The sequence below is a fragment of the Phalacrocorax aristotelis genome, chromosome 6, assembly GCF_949628215.1.
Source record: "Phalacrocorax aristotelis chromosome 6, bGulAri2.1, whole genome shotgun sequence".
Taxonomy (NCBI): domain Eukaryota; kingdom Metazoa; phylum Chordata; class Aves; order Suliformes; family Phalacrocoracidae; genus Phalacrocorax; species Phalacrocorax aristotelis.
The window spans coordinates 55,871,830-55,884,578 of NC_134281.1; positions in this window are offsets into that span (position 1 = coordinate 55,871,830).

Consider the following 12,749-nt stretch of genomic DNA (forward strand, 5'->3'; position numbering starts at 1 on the left):
TCTACACAGCCTCTACTGTCTTCCCACTGTACCTGACAATGTTCTTCCACCCAGCGAGCAAAGAAGTGGCACTTGTAATGGCCAGGCTTACAATGAGGGGTTTGATTTTTCTGCTTACAGTTCTGCTGGACTTATCATTGCTCTTTATACAACATGGCTTTGTGCAGAGTCTGCTTCCTCTGTACCGTTCTCATTCAGAAAGAAATGGGAGACTGGACTGGCATTGTCCAGAGTTTTCACTTTTCCTGGCAGTGCAGGGCTTTGCCTTATTGTAAATAAATATTTTTTTCTCCTCGTGCTGTTCCTTGGCCAGCAGGTGGAGGGAGGTTATTGTCCCCACCTACTCCGCCCTAGTGAGACCACATTGGGAGTACTGTGTCCAGTTTTAGGCTCCCCAGTTCAAGAAGGACAGGGAACTGCTTGAGCAAGTCCAGCGGAGAGCTGCCAAGATGATCAGGGGCTGCAGCATCTCCCCTGTGAGGAAAGGCTGAGAGACCTGGGTTTGTTCAGCGTGGACAAAAGACTGAGGGGGGATCTCGTCAATACTTATAAATATCTAAAGGGTGGGTGTTAAGAAGATGGGGCCAGTCTCTTTTCAGTGGTGCGCAACGACAGGCCAATGGGCAATGGCAATGGGCACAAGTTAGAACACAGGAAGCTCCACCTAAACATGGGGAAAAAACCCTTCCCTGTGCGGGTGCCAGAGCAGGGGCACAGGCTGCCCAGAGAGGCTGTGGGGTCCCTTCCCTGGAGACATTCACCCCCCGCCTGGACGCGGCCCTGTGCCCCCGCTCTGGGGGTGCCTGCTCCAGCAGGGGGTGGGACGGGGTGAGCTCCAGAGGGCCCTTCCAACCCCTACCTTCTGTGATTCTTGAAAGCAATGTTTGTGAGCCAATAAAAAAAATGAAAGATGTATTGGTAGGTTTATGTCAACACAAAACTGCAAAACAAAAGACAAAAACAAAAAAAGGGTTGTCTCAAAGTCCTTTGCATGGTCCCTTTTCTTTGTCCTGTGACAGAGGAATATATCTAGTGGAAACTACCTCTGGGTGTGAAGTCTATGCGTATTTCCCTTACATTTGAGCTTTGCTAAAAGGATAACCATGGGCTGGGAAAAATGAAAGGTCCCACCTGAGTGTAACCATGGTTACACCGGTTCGGCACAGGTCTGTCCTCACTCTGTTGCTGGGCCCACAGGCATCACTGGTTTCTCCTCGGTGCCCGGCAGTGCGCAGCCTCACCCTGGGGCTCTGCCTTCCCCTTCCCTCTCCCTGCACTGGCTCCTGGCACACGGCCCAGCTCCACAGCAGCTGCCCCTCACCCTTATCTGCCTCACTGCCGGGCACCATCTCGGTCAGTGCCATGCAGCACTGGCACCAGCACCGGCCAGAGGGCTGCTAAAAATCCCATGCAGGTTGTCCGCAGGGTCTCTGCTGCCCCGCTGGTGCCACTGACAGAGGCCCAGGCTGTGCTGGTGTCATCTGCACCCCGAGAGATAAATGTTTATCTATAAACCAGTCTTTTTATTACACAGGTCAGTGAAAAATGATAATGTTAATGTAATGGTTTTATATCAGGTATCACTGAACATAATGGGTAGGCAGGAGAGAGCGCCTTTAGTAAAATGGAGTCAGCGATGCTTGGCTTAAAGCGCAGTGCAGTGGTACCCTTTACTAACCATCATTCCTTTTAATTTTATCACAGCCTGTTCTTAACTCCCTCTTGCAAATGTACATATATTCTTTTAAGGATCCTCACTTAAAAATAGATCAAGAGTGCTAATTTAGCTGTAAACATAATCCATCTGGAATCTTTTAAGTAAGTTCTTTAATGATTTCACTGAAATCAACACAGCTCACTAACTGTTAATTAAGCATCTTCATCTGGTGGACCAAAGCCTATAGAATTAAAACTGTGAATAATAAAATGAAGGAAACATAAAAGAGTTTCTTTTGATCTGGAGATTTTACCCACCAGAATGAGATCACAAATGTTTCATTATGTTTATAGACTGACAGAAGTTCAAAGCTAACACTAGACAGAAATTGGTTGTCATCACTGGAGTAAATATCTATGATTCAGTCAGATATGGTTATTGGTTATGATAATTCCTACAAGGGTGCATCCATGAACAAAACCAGCAAGCGTGGTAATCATATGTAGTCATGAAAATGTCTAGGCTTACCTAGGAGCATCGTCACTACCTGTGGGAATACGAATCAGCATTCTACTATGGAGTGCTAGAAACAAAATAAGAAGCATTACACTGGGGGCATTTAAAAAGATGCAAGTTTCGTCTAATATGCAGCTGTCAAATGACGAAGGATGTACCACCACACTGATTTGGAGTAGCAGCAAAATCCCACTCTTGACCCTGTTTCCAGTCAAACACGTCTCCCAAAGCTGCCTGCAGACAGGAGCCAGAGATTCGTGAAGAAACCAAAGAGGAGGTACAGAACCAGAGGCCAGGCAGCCACTCGCTCCGAGCGCAGAAACCCTCCATGGCTGAGGTCCTGCTGTCACACTGCTCAGACACTGAGATCTGAGAGAAAAGAGCAGATAATAAGGAACTGGTTGGGACTGTATTTAATTTCCAAAGAATTTGGGGTAAAATTATATTCTTCACTGCTCACACATATCTTCAAAAATTGGGTGCTGCGGAAAACACCTGCAAGTTTTGTAGCGGGAAATGCGTAACAGCTCTTAAAAATATGACATGTATGTGAGCACTTGCTTTGAATACTAAACATAAACGGAGAGCCCACACCTTCTCTGGGAATTGCTTAATATAGCTGTATTCTCTGGGCTTCTTTGGAGCATTTTTTTCACATCAATGCATTCTTTGTTTCATGTTTGGAAGCATGTAAATGAACTCTGGGTATACCCATGAAAATATATATAATTGCATATGATGGTTAAAGGAAGTCTATAGGAACCACTGGTTGATATAAAGCAAACATTTTTAAAATTAACATCTGGCATAAATGAATATGACACAAATCTCATCTAGCCTGATTACTATAGAAAACACATTGATACATACTGTAATGCAGAACGGAGAATAATCCAGCTTTATTCCATTTGCCCAGAGAGCTTTCCATGGATCTTACAGCTGCCAAACTTTCCACAACTAGGAATTGCTCTGGGTGTGCCTGCTCAGGCAGCAGGGTTGGACATGATGATCTCCAGAGCTCCCTTCCAACCCCTACCTTCTGTGATCCTGTGTGTCATCCTGCACCTGTGAATGTTTCTCTAAGAGTAACAACTGTGGAAGAGGCAGACTGCAGAGCTGTCTAGAAAGTGGTGGTAGCTTTGACAAGCAAAAGCACGATAAACAAGACATTTAAGCATGACAGTAACAAACAAGCAGCCACAGGGATTTAGTTTCATTCCCAGTCTGCTGTATTTCTAGTTTTGAACGACAAGAACGTTTTAAAGAGAGCTACTGAGAGCACACAGCTGAAAAGATCATAAAAACCATTCACAAGGTTGTATTGAATGACAGGTTGTTCTTTAAAAAAAAAAGTTATACCAACATTTTCTAAGGTATAAATGGGATCTTGTGTGTGTGCGCTTGCATGCCCACTCAGCTTCTATCGTACGCCTGTGTTTGGAGAATGTAAAAGTTCCTCAGAATCTGGGGTCATTTTGGGCTAGGAAGGAGGAAACCAAGGTTCCAGTTTCAGCCAGGTGCTTGGTATTTATTTTTGAGGACTGATTCCTGGCCTTACTGACTGCAATGAACTCCTTGTCACGGAAAAAACCAGCAGAGATAAACATCCACTTTATCCGGTTTTCTCCAGTTCACAAGCTCTCCAGCTCTGAAAAGTCTATTTGAAATTGTGTGGAAGCCAAAGAAGCATTTCAGATTCAAGGAAACTGTCCCTCCGTGGGGAAAACTTCTTCCCAACTACTGCTGATGGTGCAAGGGACAGCACATCCAATGCCAAGTAAGACCAAAGGGTTGCTCAGATGGTTCCAGCTCTTCTTGATCCTCAAGGCAGGAAGAGTTGGCTTTTTTTTTTGCTTACCACGGCTGGCTATGCATGTGGCTCAGAGGATGGCTTTGATGGGGCAGGACAGTTTCTCAAGGGTGAACGAGAGTTCACCAAGAAAATAAACATTCATGCCTCTCACCAGCATTCTTACTGGACCTACCTCAGTAGTCTGACAAGGAGGCATTTGGTCCTCTGCAGGATTTTCTTTTCTTCTTTTTGCAATACTACAGTCCCATTTTTTCAAGTTATTATAGCCAACTGTGATGCCCTGCTAGGAAAGACACAGGAGGCGGCGTGTTCCTGAGCTGCTAACACTGAAAGATGCACTAGATGTAATTTTGCTAAAATTAGGACCTGTTCACTTGCAAGCACAGCTTTACAAGAGTTCCTTTGTCGAACATATGAAGCATAGATCGTCTCGAAGCAAATGAGCAAAGTCTGATATATTGTGAGTATTCAGAGAGAATAAAGTAGAATAACAAAACGGTAGTTTGTTCCAGGGTATTGGCCGTGAGCCTGGCACTTCCTGGGTACCTGACATTAAGTTTTACTGTTCGATGTGTCAGTAGAATTTTCATCTATTTTCACCAATTTCAAACATTACCTCCTTTCTTTTATAAGATCAATGTACTCCCTAAGAAGAAGGGTTGTAGCTACTGAGGTCATTATAATTGAGAGGCTATTCAACGTCCTTTTTCTTGAGCAGATGCTCCAGAGTGTCAACCCCAGTTTATCATTTGGTTTCACAGAGCTTAAGGTTATGTTAAGACTGATGAACGCCCTGATTATTTATTTAAAGGAATCTAAATATAGCTTATTTTAATGTTTTAGTACCTAGCGAATAAAACAGCTGTCAGCAACATGTTCTTCTGAGAGACATTCATATGACCACTGTGTTTGTTGTTCCTAATGTCAAAAATATGGCCATAGTTGATAGTCACCCACAGACAGGTGCGCAGCCCAAATATAAATTCTGTATTTGCCAGCTCATATGCACAATAAATATGAAGATGGTAATACTAAATTTTACGCAGTGGAACAGTAAGAGCTCTAAAATTAATATCAAATGCCTTGACACTGTCAGATGGTTACCAGGTGCCTTACCCTATGAATTTTACATCATTAGGGACATATTTAAGAAACATGATATGTGGTGCAATATGTCACTGAAACTGCCAGATTCAAACGTTGAATTATGTTGAGTAAAATAATTTCTCACGTTTGACAGATTCAAGTGGCTTAACGCGTGGAAGTTATTTTTGTCCTACGGGCTCTGTGAGCACTTAATACAGATATTTTCACGTGGGCAAGCTAAGGATCTGGAACAGGATCACTGACTAAAAAGGTGCTGTGCTTGTTTATGGCCATATTGAATTGGTCCACTATTCTCTATAGTTCTTAATAAAACAAAAATTCCAGCTGTAGAAACCAGCTACAGACTTTCACTTCAGTGAGTAGAAAAGTGTATTACAAAGTCCTGGCCGTGTTGATGTCCTGTGGAGTTTTAATAAAACCCTGGCCATTGACGCTAACAGGAACTATTGGAATATCAAAAACTGAATTAGACAGAGACTGAGCATAGGAGTCACTTCATTTAATATATGACATTGTGTGAATTAAAACTTACTTTTTGTCTTTGTTTCTTCTCAACTAAGAACAATAACATGTCTGAGGATGCATGGAAAAAGTTGTGTACAACCTCCAAGTAAAGATACTGAAGTTCACAAATTCATGAGTTTCTTTTCCCATGAAACTGTGCAAACATTATTTTTAGGAAGGGAGGGAGGGGAAGTAGAGGAATGAAACTAAACATTCTAAGATATTTCTGTATGAGAGTATTATTTCATTTAGCTAGGAATAGCGGGTGTGCCAGACAAAAGGAGAATATTTTGAAACGTGGGCACAATAGCTGCAACCACAAACATTCACACTCTCACTTTGCTAACAAAATCCTTTTTTTTTTTAATGTTTTGCGTGCATGCCTGAGATATGTTACGTGTCCATGTGTTTCTCATGCGAGTGTGGGTCTGAATTGCCACCACGTGTGCCTTCACCTCTGAGCACTGGAAACATGCTCTGTGCTAGCAGTGGGTAGGAGCACCTTCCCTGAGCAAACAGAACGCCATCAAAAGCCATTGCAGAAGCAGAATAACCAGAGCAGTTTACTGCAAGCAATTTACTGCTTTGAAGGAAATGTCTGAGACTGACTCAGAAAGACTTTATTAATGGCCGATGGATCTTTAGTTAATAAAATTTTGATAAGTCTAAGTTAACCTTGAGTAATGTACTGGTATGGAAACAATCTAGTTCAAAGGATGATTAATCCGTTCCAGTGTATAAACGTTAAGCAAGGATAATTAATTCCAGATTTTCAGATTCAAGAACTTCGGCTTCTGAATGGCTAATCAAATACACGCAACGGTACGATAATTCAGGAAGTCTGATCACATCTCACATGCCCCACCATAGGCTTCATCTATCATAAAAGAAATAATCTCATTCTCAGAGCAACTTGACAGCACAGTCAGACACTGTACCTAAAACTATCCATCCCACATCTAGTCATCCATCCAAAACAAACTGCTTGGGCATTCACCTTGGAAGGATTTCTGTAATCCATATGCTCCTTCACACAACTTTGCAAGGGTATGTGGGTCTTCATTATGATCTCCTGTTGGAAGCACTCGATTTATATCATCCCAGACCAAGTAGATGTTAAATCGCTAAAATCTGGAATCAAATCCAGCAACCTTGGATATACCTTTAAATAATTCATCCATGTGTACAGTTCTTAGATGCATCTCTGCAGAGCCTGGGAAGTGAAGTCTGACATGCAAAATGAAGTATGAGGTTCACTACTATAAACCAATATTTATCCAGGAGGTAATAGTTACAGTAAAGTATACTTTTCCCCTATTAAAGTAAATGATACTGCGAGACTAATAACTATAAGATTTTAAATCATAAGTTGTAGCCAAAAAAGGAAAAACCAGCAAATTTAGGATGGTCTTGAATAAGTAAGGATATTCATAGAGAATATATTGGGGAGGGCAGTTGCTGTTATTGTCTTCCTGTAAGATTTGGGCTACTTGTGCTAGAGGCAAACAGAAAAAATCAGCACCAGAGAATAATTACTGAGTTCACGCAGAGGTCCTTTTTGGCATGATTGTCTTGTTTCCAGTACTTGGCTGGCCAAATTACAGCCATCACTGAAATGTGCCATTTGTGAGAAAAATGAAATGGCTATTCAAAACAAAGTCTTCACTGTGGAGTTGTATGATCCCTGGGAAGCACATCATCCAGAGTTTCTGAAATTTCCATAGCTAATGTAAATGGAAATGCAAGATGGAAAGCAAAGACAGAATGGAAATGAGCAACAAGTCTTGGGGCTAAATTACATCTCCACTTAGATTGCTGCAGCTGCGGTGAATAAAGAACTTGGGCATTAGACTCTAATACGCACGAAGGTATTTCTAATGTAACTCTGATCTGACTTCCAAAATAGGTTTTAGAAAATTATTTAAAAATGTGTTTGTTCCTGCCTGGAAAAAAAGTTTTAACACAGGAACTCACTTCAAGAGTTTCAGTATTGTTCAAAGAAAGGACAACCAAATCATCAAGGCATCCTTTAGAAACTGGAGAGTGGTTAGATCAAGTAATGTGAGTTTGCCAAAAGGCATGATAAGAAAGGATGATTAGAGGGCTTGTGAAAATCTGGGTGCTTGGGCACTTGAAGTTTTCATACTTTGTTTGAGTCTTCAAATAACGTACCTTCATAAAAGACACTTTCACAGAAAGGGCCACTATTTTTCCATTACATGGTACTGAAACGTGCTCCAAAGGGGGCAGAACCGAATGGAGAAAAGTTCCTATTTTAGCACAGAATTTTAGTTCATTGAATATAGTAAGAACACAGAAGGGAAAGGAAGTTCTTTATATTCACCACTCAAAGCTGGATATGATGCCAAGAACTGAGAAGTGATTAGGCTGCAAGAAAGAAACAAGACATTGTATAAAAATCATAAAGTCGTCCTGTTTCCAGATGTCAGCTTGGTAACCAAAGTCAGAAGAGCTGAATTCTAGCAAGCAGTATTTTATAAAAAACATGAACAGCAGTTGATACCACTGTTCCCAGTACCCCCAGCAGATGTGAGAATTGCTTAAGCATGCTAAGTCTGGGAGTGGAACCATGCCAAGAATTCTATCAACAAGCAGTACCTAGCAGGATTCAAAGGATGTCTTCTGCAAAACAACAGCATGGAGTTTTTATTTCTGGGATTTGTTTCATTCTGGGGAGCTTGTTTTGTTTCAGATCTTGGGATGATGGGTCTACTAGAAACACGTCAGTAGAAGACAACCACACTTCCCTTCCATTATTATATGCGCACACTGAAAGAGAAATCAGCAAGACTGCCACCTCTCAGTGCTTCTGGCTGGAGGAATCTCCCACAAAATAAAAGTATACAAAGAAGTATTTAAATGTCTATCTCCACATCACATATGCTTGATAAAACATTTCAGCACTTCAGTATAACTGCAATGAATTACTAAGGGTTGGAATGTCATCAGTAAATGTCAGAACAACATTTGAACTCTCCATTTATACAACTTGAACTCCATTTTCTCTGTAGAGACACTATAGGATCTTCAGAAATATCCATCTGAAATTTCTCCTAAACCATGATCTTAGTAAAACAAGAATTAATAAAAGTAGATTTCTTTGAAATGGAAATAAACTGGATATTTAAAACTTATTTAGAATTAAAATTCTTACAAGATCAACCAGATCATTCAGCTTCCACTTAATTCCAGAGAAAGACAAGGACCTAATTTTATATTCTTTGAAGGCAATCTCCTCTCTCTTGACTGTTTCTTTCAACCCACTAGCAGCAGGCTGCTGCCTTCAGAGATGCTCTCTTCCACTAACTCCAGGATCGTCTGATCCTACTGAACCTCTTCCAGAGCCACCATCCTTGCTTTCCAAAACCATACTCAAGCGCTGGGATTTCATAAAAAGAGGCCAGAAGCTACTGAAGAAAAGAAAATATATCAGTCCTAGACTGCTTTGTCTGCTTGGAACAATTCTGAACCAGGCCTCCAAGCAAGCTTTCCCAGTAGCATTGTTTGGTGATTTTAAAGAATATTATAGGCAAAGATCTGATCCTTTACCATAGCTTGGCAGGTTCTGAAATTTCATTATGACACTGTCTGTCATTTCACTGTTTTGCAAAATTGAAGTAGTCTACGTTGTGGGCAGACAACAAGCACCAAAGGTAGCAGGGAAACAGGCTACTTAAAACTGTGTGACACACTTGCAGTGCTTGCTGGTTTTAAACAATTACACAGCCCTGTCACTTCAAAAAAAATAAACTAGCACTATCCATGGCTTGGCGTACTTCACAGCTTTGATAGGGTACTGCAGACATGAGGTAGATTTTATGTTTTATGTAATATAGTCATATTGATTATCAAATCATTATCAAATATTTCAGCCCATGAAGTATACTGTTTATCTCTACAAAGTAATCTGTGAGAAAAAAAGTTGGCTTCTCAGTCACTGACCATCTCCAAGGGGTTACTTGTCTGCTTCAAGCTAAGTACACATAAATGACTATCAGACTGTGAGTGAAATTTGCCACAGCAAATTCCACTTAAGTTCAAATGTCATCTGTTACACACAACCCAATTTCAAAAAACAAAAAAAAAAACAACCAAAAAACCACAACAAAAACTAAGCAGCAGCATGTAAACATTGATGTCGTTACCGGCGTTTATGCAATTCATAAAACACAGGACTTAATATTCTACTGTATGGTAAAAAAATCAGAGACAAATTGGAAATAATGCCTAGGACAGAATCAGGAAAGTTTACCTGCACTCTGGCAAAGGATTTGCACAAAGACTTGAAAGCTCCTAGGTTGGGCCCTCCCTGCAGATTTCTTAAGATTTTTTTCCTCTAGGAAAAGAATGAAATGTTGGTACCAAACAGTTCGTGTTTTGCAGCACATTAATGTACTGATTTTCTCAAGCAGAGAGAGGAGGAGGAAAACTTACTGCGGAGGAACAGCCAATGTCCTGAGAATAACCTGAAATGCCAGCTTAGCATTTTTGCACTTCAAAAATGTCTTTGACTTTTACAAAGAGGCATGATGATAAAATTGAGGCTGTTAAAAATACATGGTTTACTTCAGTAGTTTATAATTCACAGTGGCATTTAGTGGGTGGAGTTGTAAATTAGTAAGTGGACTGCTGCCACAGCAGAGCAGGCTGCTGCTCTGCAAAGGAGAACCTTTGCTAAGAATAGGAATGTGGTCATGGTGATAATGAACAAGGGCTTGGCATGCCTGAAATGTTGATGGGAGATCTGGAGGTGGTTATTGGATGTGTAACAGCTGCTTCAGAAATTAGATGTTATCAAAGATTTTTTGAAAGACTGAATTGGATGAAAAGCAAGCAGAGCTTAACCAGCAAGACTTGGTTTCAATTGCTACTAGTACCACTGAAAGGAAGAGCGGCATATGAAATACTTATGCTGTCAATAAATTGGAAGGTACACTTTTACAGACAACAAAACGCAAGAGTGCAGCAGAGTCTCTACACATAAAACCATCCTTTTCCCTACCATTTTTAAATGAAGTAGATTCATCTGTCATAAAAGTAATATCATATGTTAACCAGGTGTTTGATCCAGTCTGTCAGACACTCAAACAAAAAAAGGCCTGTTTATAAGCCAGTTACTTCCTGGAAACAATATTATTGTTCTCAATAAAAACAGCATTTTAAAGACACTAGATTTCTCTGAGTGGGAATTATTTACTTGTCACTAGGATGATATTCCTTTTGACTGTCCGTAGCTGTACAAGCCTTACCCAAAGTTTGCAGGCCAACAGCATTACATGAAGCGTCCGAGTGGAAGATGCAGAGAGAGGTGGATGGCAACAGAAAATGCACTCCACCTTCAAGCGGTTGTAAGCTTTACTACTGAGTGGCAGCTGCTGTATGATTACTGTTCAGCCGTAAGTGGACAAGAACATATTCTGAAACCAAATGCATATCAGGGTGACCTGCATGACTGCAACAAATTAATGGGTTTGACTGCACAAATTCCTCACCAGTGGACATCAACATAGTGCTCTCACTTCTCTGGCCTTAAGGAACATGCTTCAGATATGTCAGACTTAAAACGATCCACAGGAAGCTTTTGTTGAAAAAGCAAAAAGAAATCTGTTTGAAACCACTGCATCTACTTCACACCCCACACAGCCCTCTGCTATCGGGCCCTGCTTTGATCCCTGTTTGTGCTGGCCAGCTCCAGGCCTCCCGGCGCAGTAAGGCTGCACACAGATGTTACGCTGCTAAACAGCTTGTCACCAGAGGAAGCCAGGTCACTTCTCCTGTTGGAAAATCACCCACAAAGTGGTTTTTGTCACAAAAAGTCTATCATCTGCCTCTTTTCTGAGGCAGGATGCTGAACACAATTCTAGCAGAGGACATTCTGAGATGCATGATAATGGTCCCTCCTTAAACTTTTCACAGAAATCCTAGTGTTGATTTCTCTCACCGTTAAAGAGATAAAAGGCCTAGTCAAAAGAAATCTTGTGCTAGTAACCCATTGCACTCGACTGAGGAGGCTTCAGTATGGAGCTCAATGATCGCTGTGTCTCTTCTATAAAGAGATACCTTAAGGAGGCAGGTGTCCAAGGAGAAATTACTGACTTTCTCTTCTCTTACTGGAAAGACTCCATCTTACAACTGGATTTATAGCAGGTTTTCTGCCATAGATAGGAAACAGATAAAGTTCTCCGATCAGCCTTAAGCCACTAATAATAAGCTACTTGGCAGACAGGATTAAAGGGAGTAGAGCCCCAAGTAGCCCTAAGGTTTATACTTCTGCTTTAAATTCTGTGTTCCAATACATTAACAAATCTAAAGCATATGATAAGATAATGATCTTTTAGTTCAAATCCTTTCTTTCTCAAAACCAGCAAGAAACAAGGCACTGATGTATTACTGTCCATTTTCTCACAGATAAGGAATTGCAGAAGGGAGTTTAGGTGAGCTCTTTAAGGTCTACCAATATCAGGACTCTACATGCTTATAATTTAACCTAGTTAAAGCTCTGAAAGTCTGGTTAATTATGGAAATTCACTGGCCACAGATATTGGGACAAAATAGTAACACTGACTTTGGTTTTATTTACAAGAACACTAGTACCAGTTCAGCCGTAGGCTCTTATGTACCATGGATCATACTGAGTCAGCTTTTGTGAAAAATTACCACAAAAATCTTAGCAAAACTGTAAAATTCTGCAACACATACAATGCATAACATCCGACTATATACCTCAGAAACCTATGGTAAAAATGTCTTTTTACTAGGAAATCTTCTAAATACAGTGGGCTAGTGTTTTAATCTTATTTTTGTTACTCTACTGTTCTTAGCCAGCTTAAATATCTTTAAACCTTTACTGGTGAGCTCATAATTGAAAGCATAGTCAAACTTACACACAGAATCTCTGATTTCTACTGCTTTTCTTGCCAAGGATGTTCTGGGCAGCAGAAGAGAAACCTTCCTCCTTGTGAAGGGTTCTGTGAATGAACACTACTAGACTGAAAACATAATCACAAAACAAGTGCAGTACAGACCAGTAACTGCTGTTTTGATAGTTTTTCTGTACATATTTGCAGCAGTACGATGTTTCATCTGACTGACTGTATTTGAAAACTGCAGCAGCATATTAAGCATTTGTGG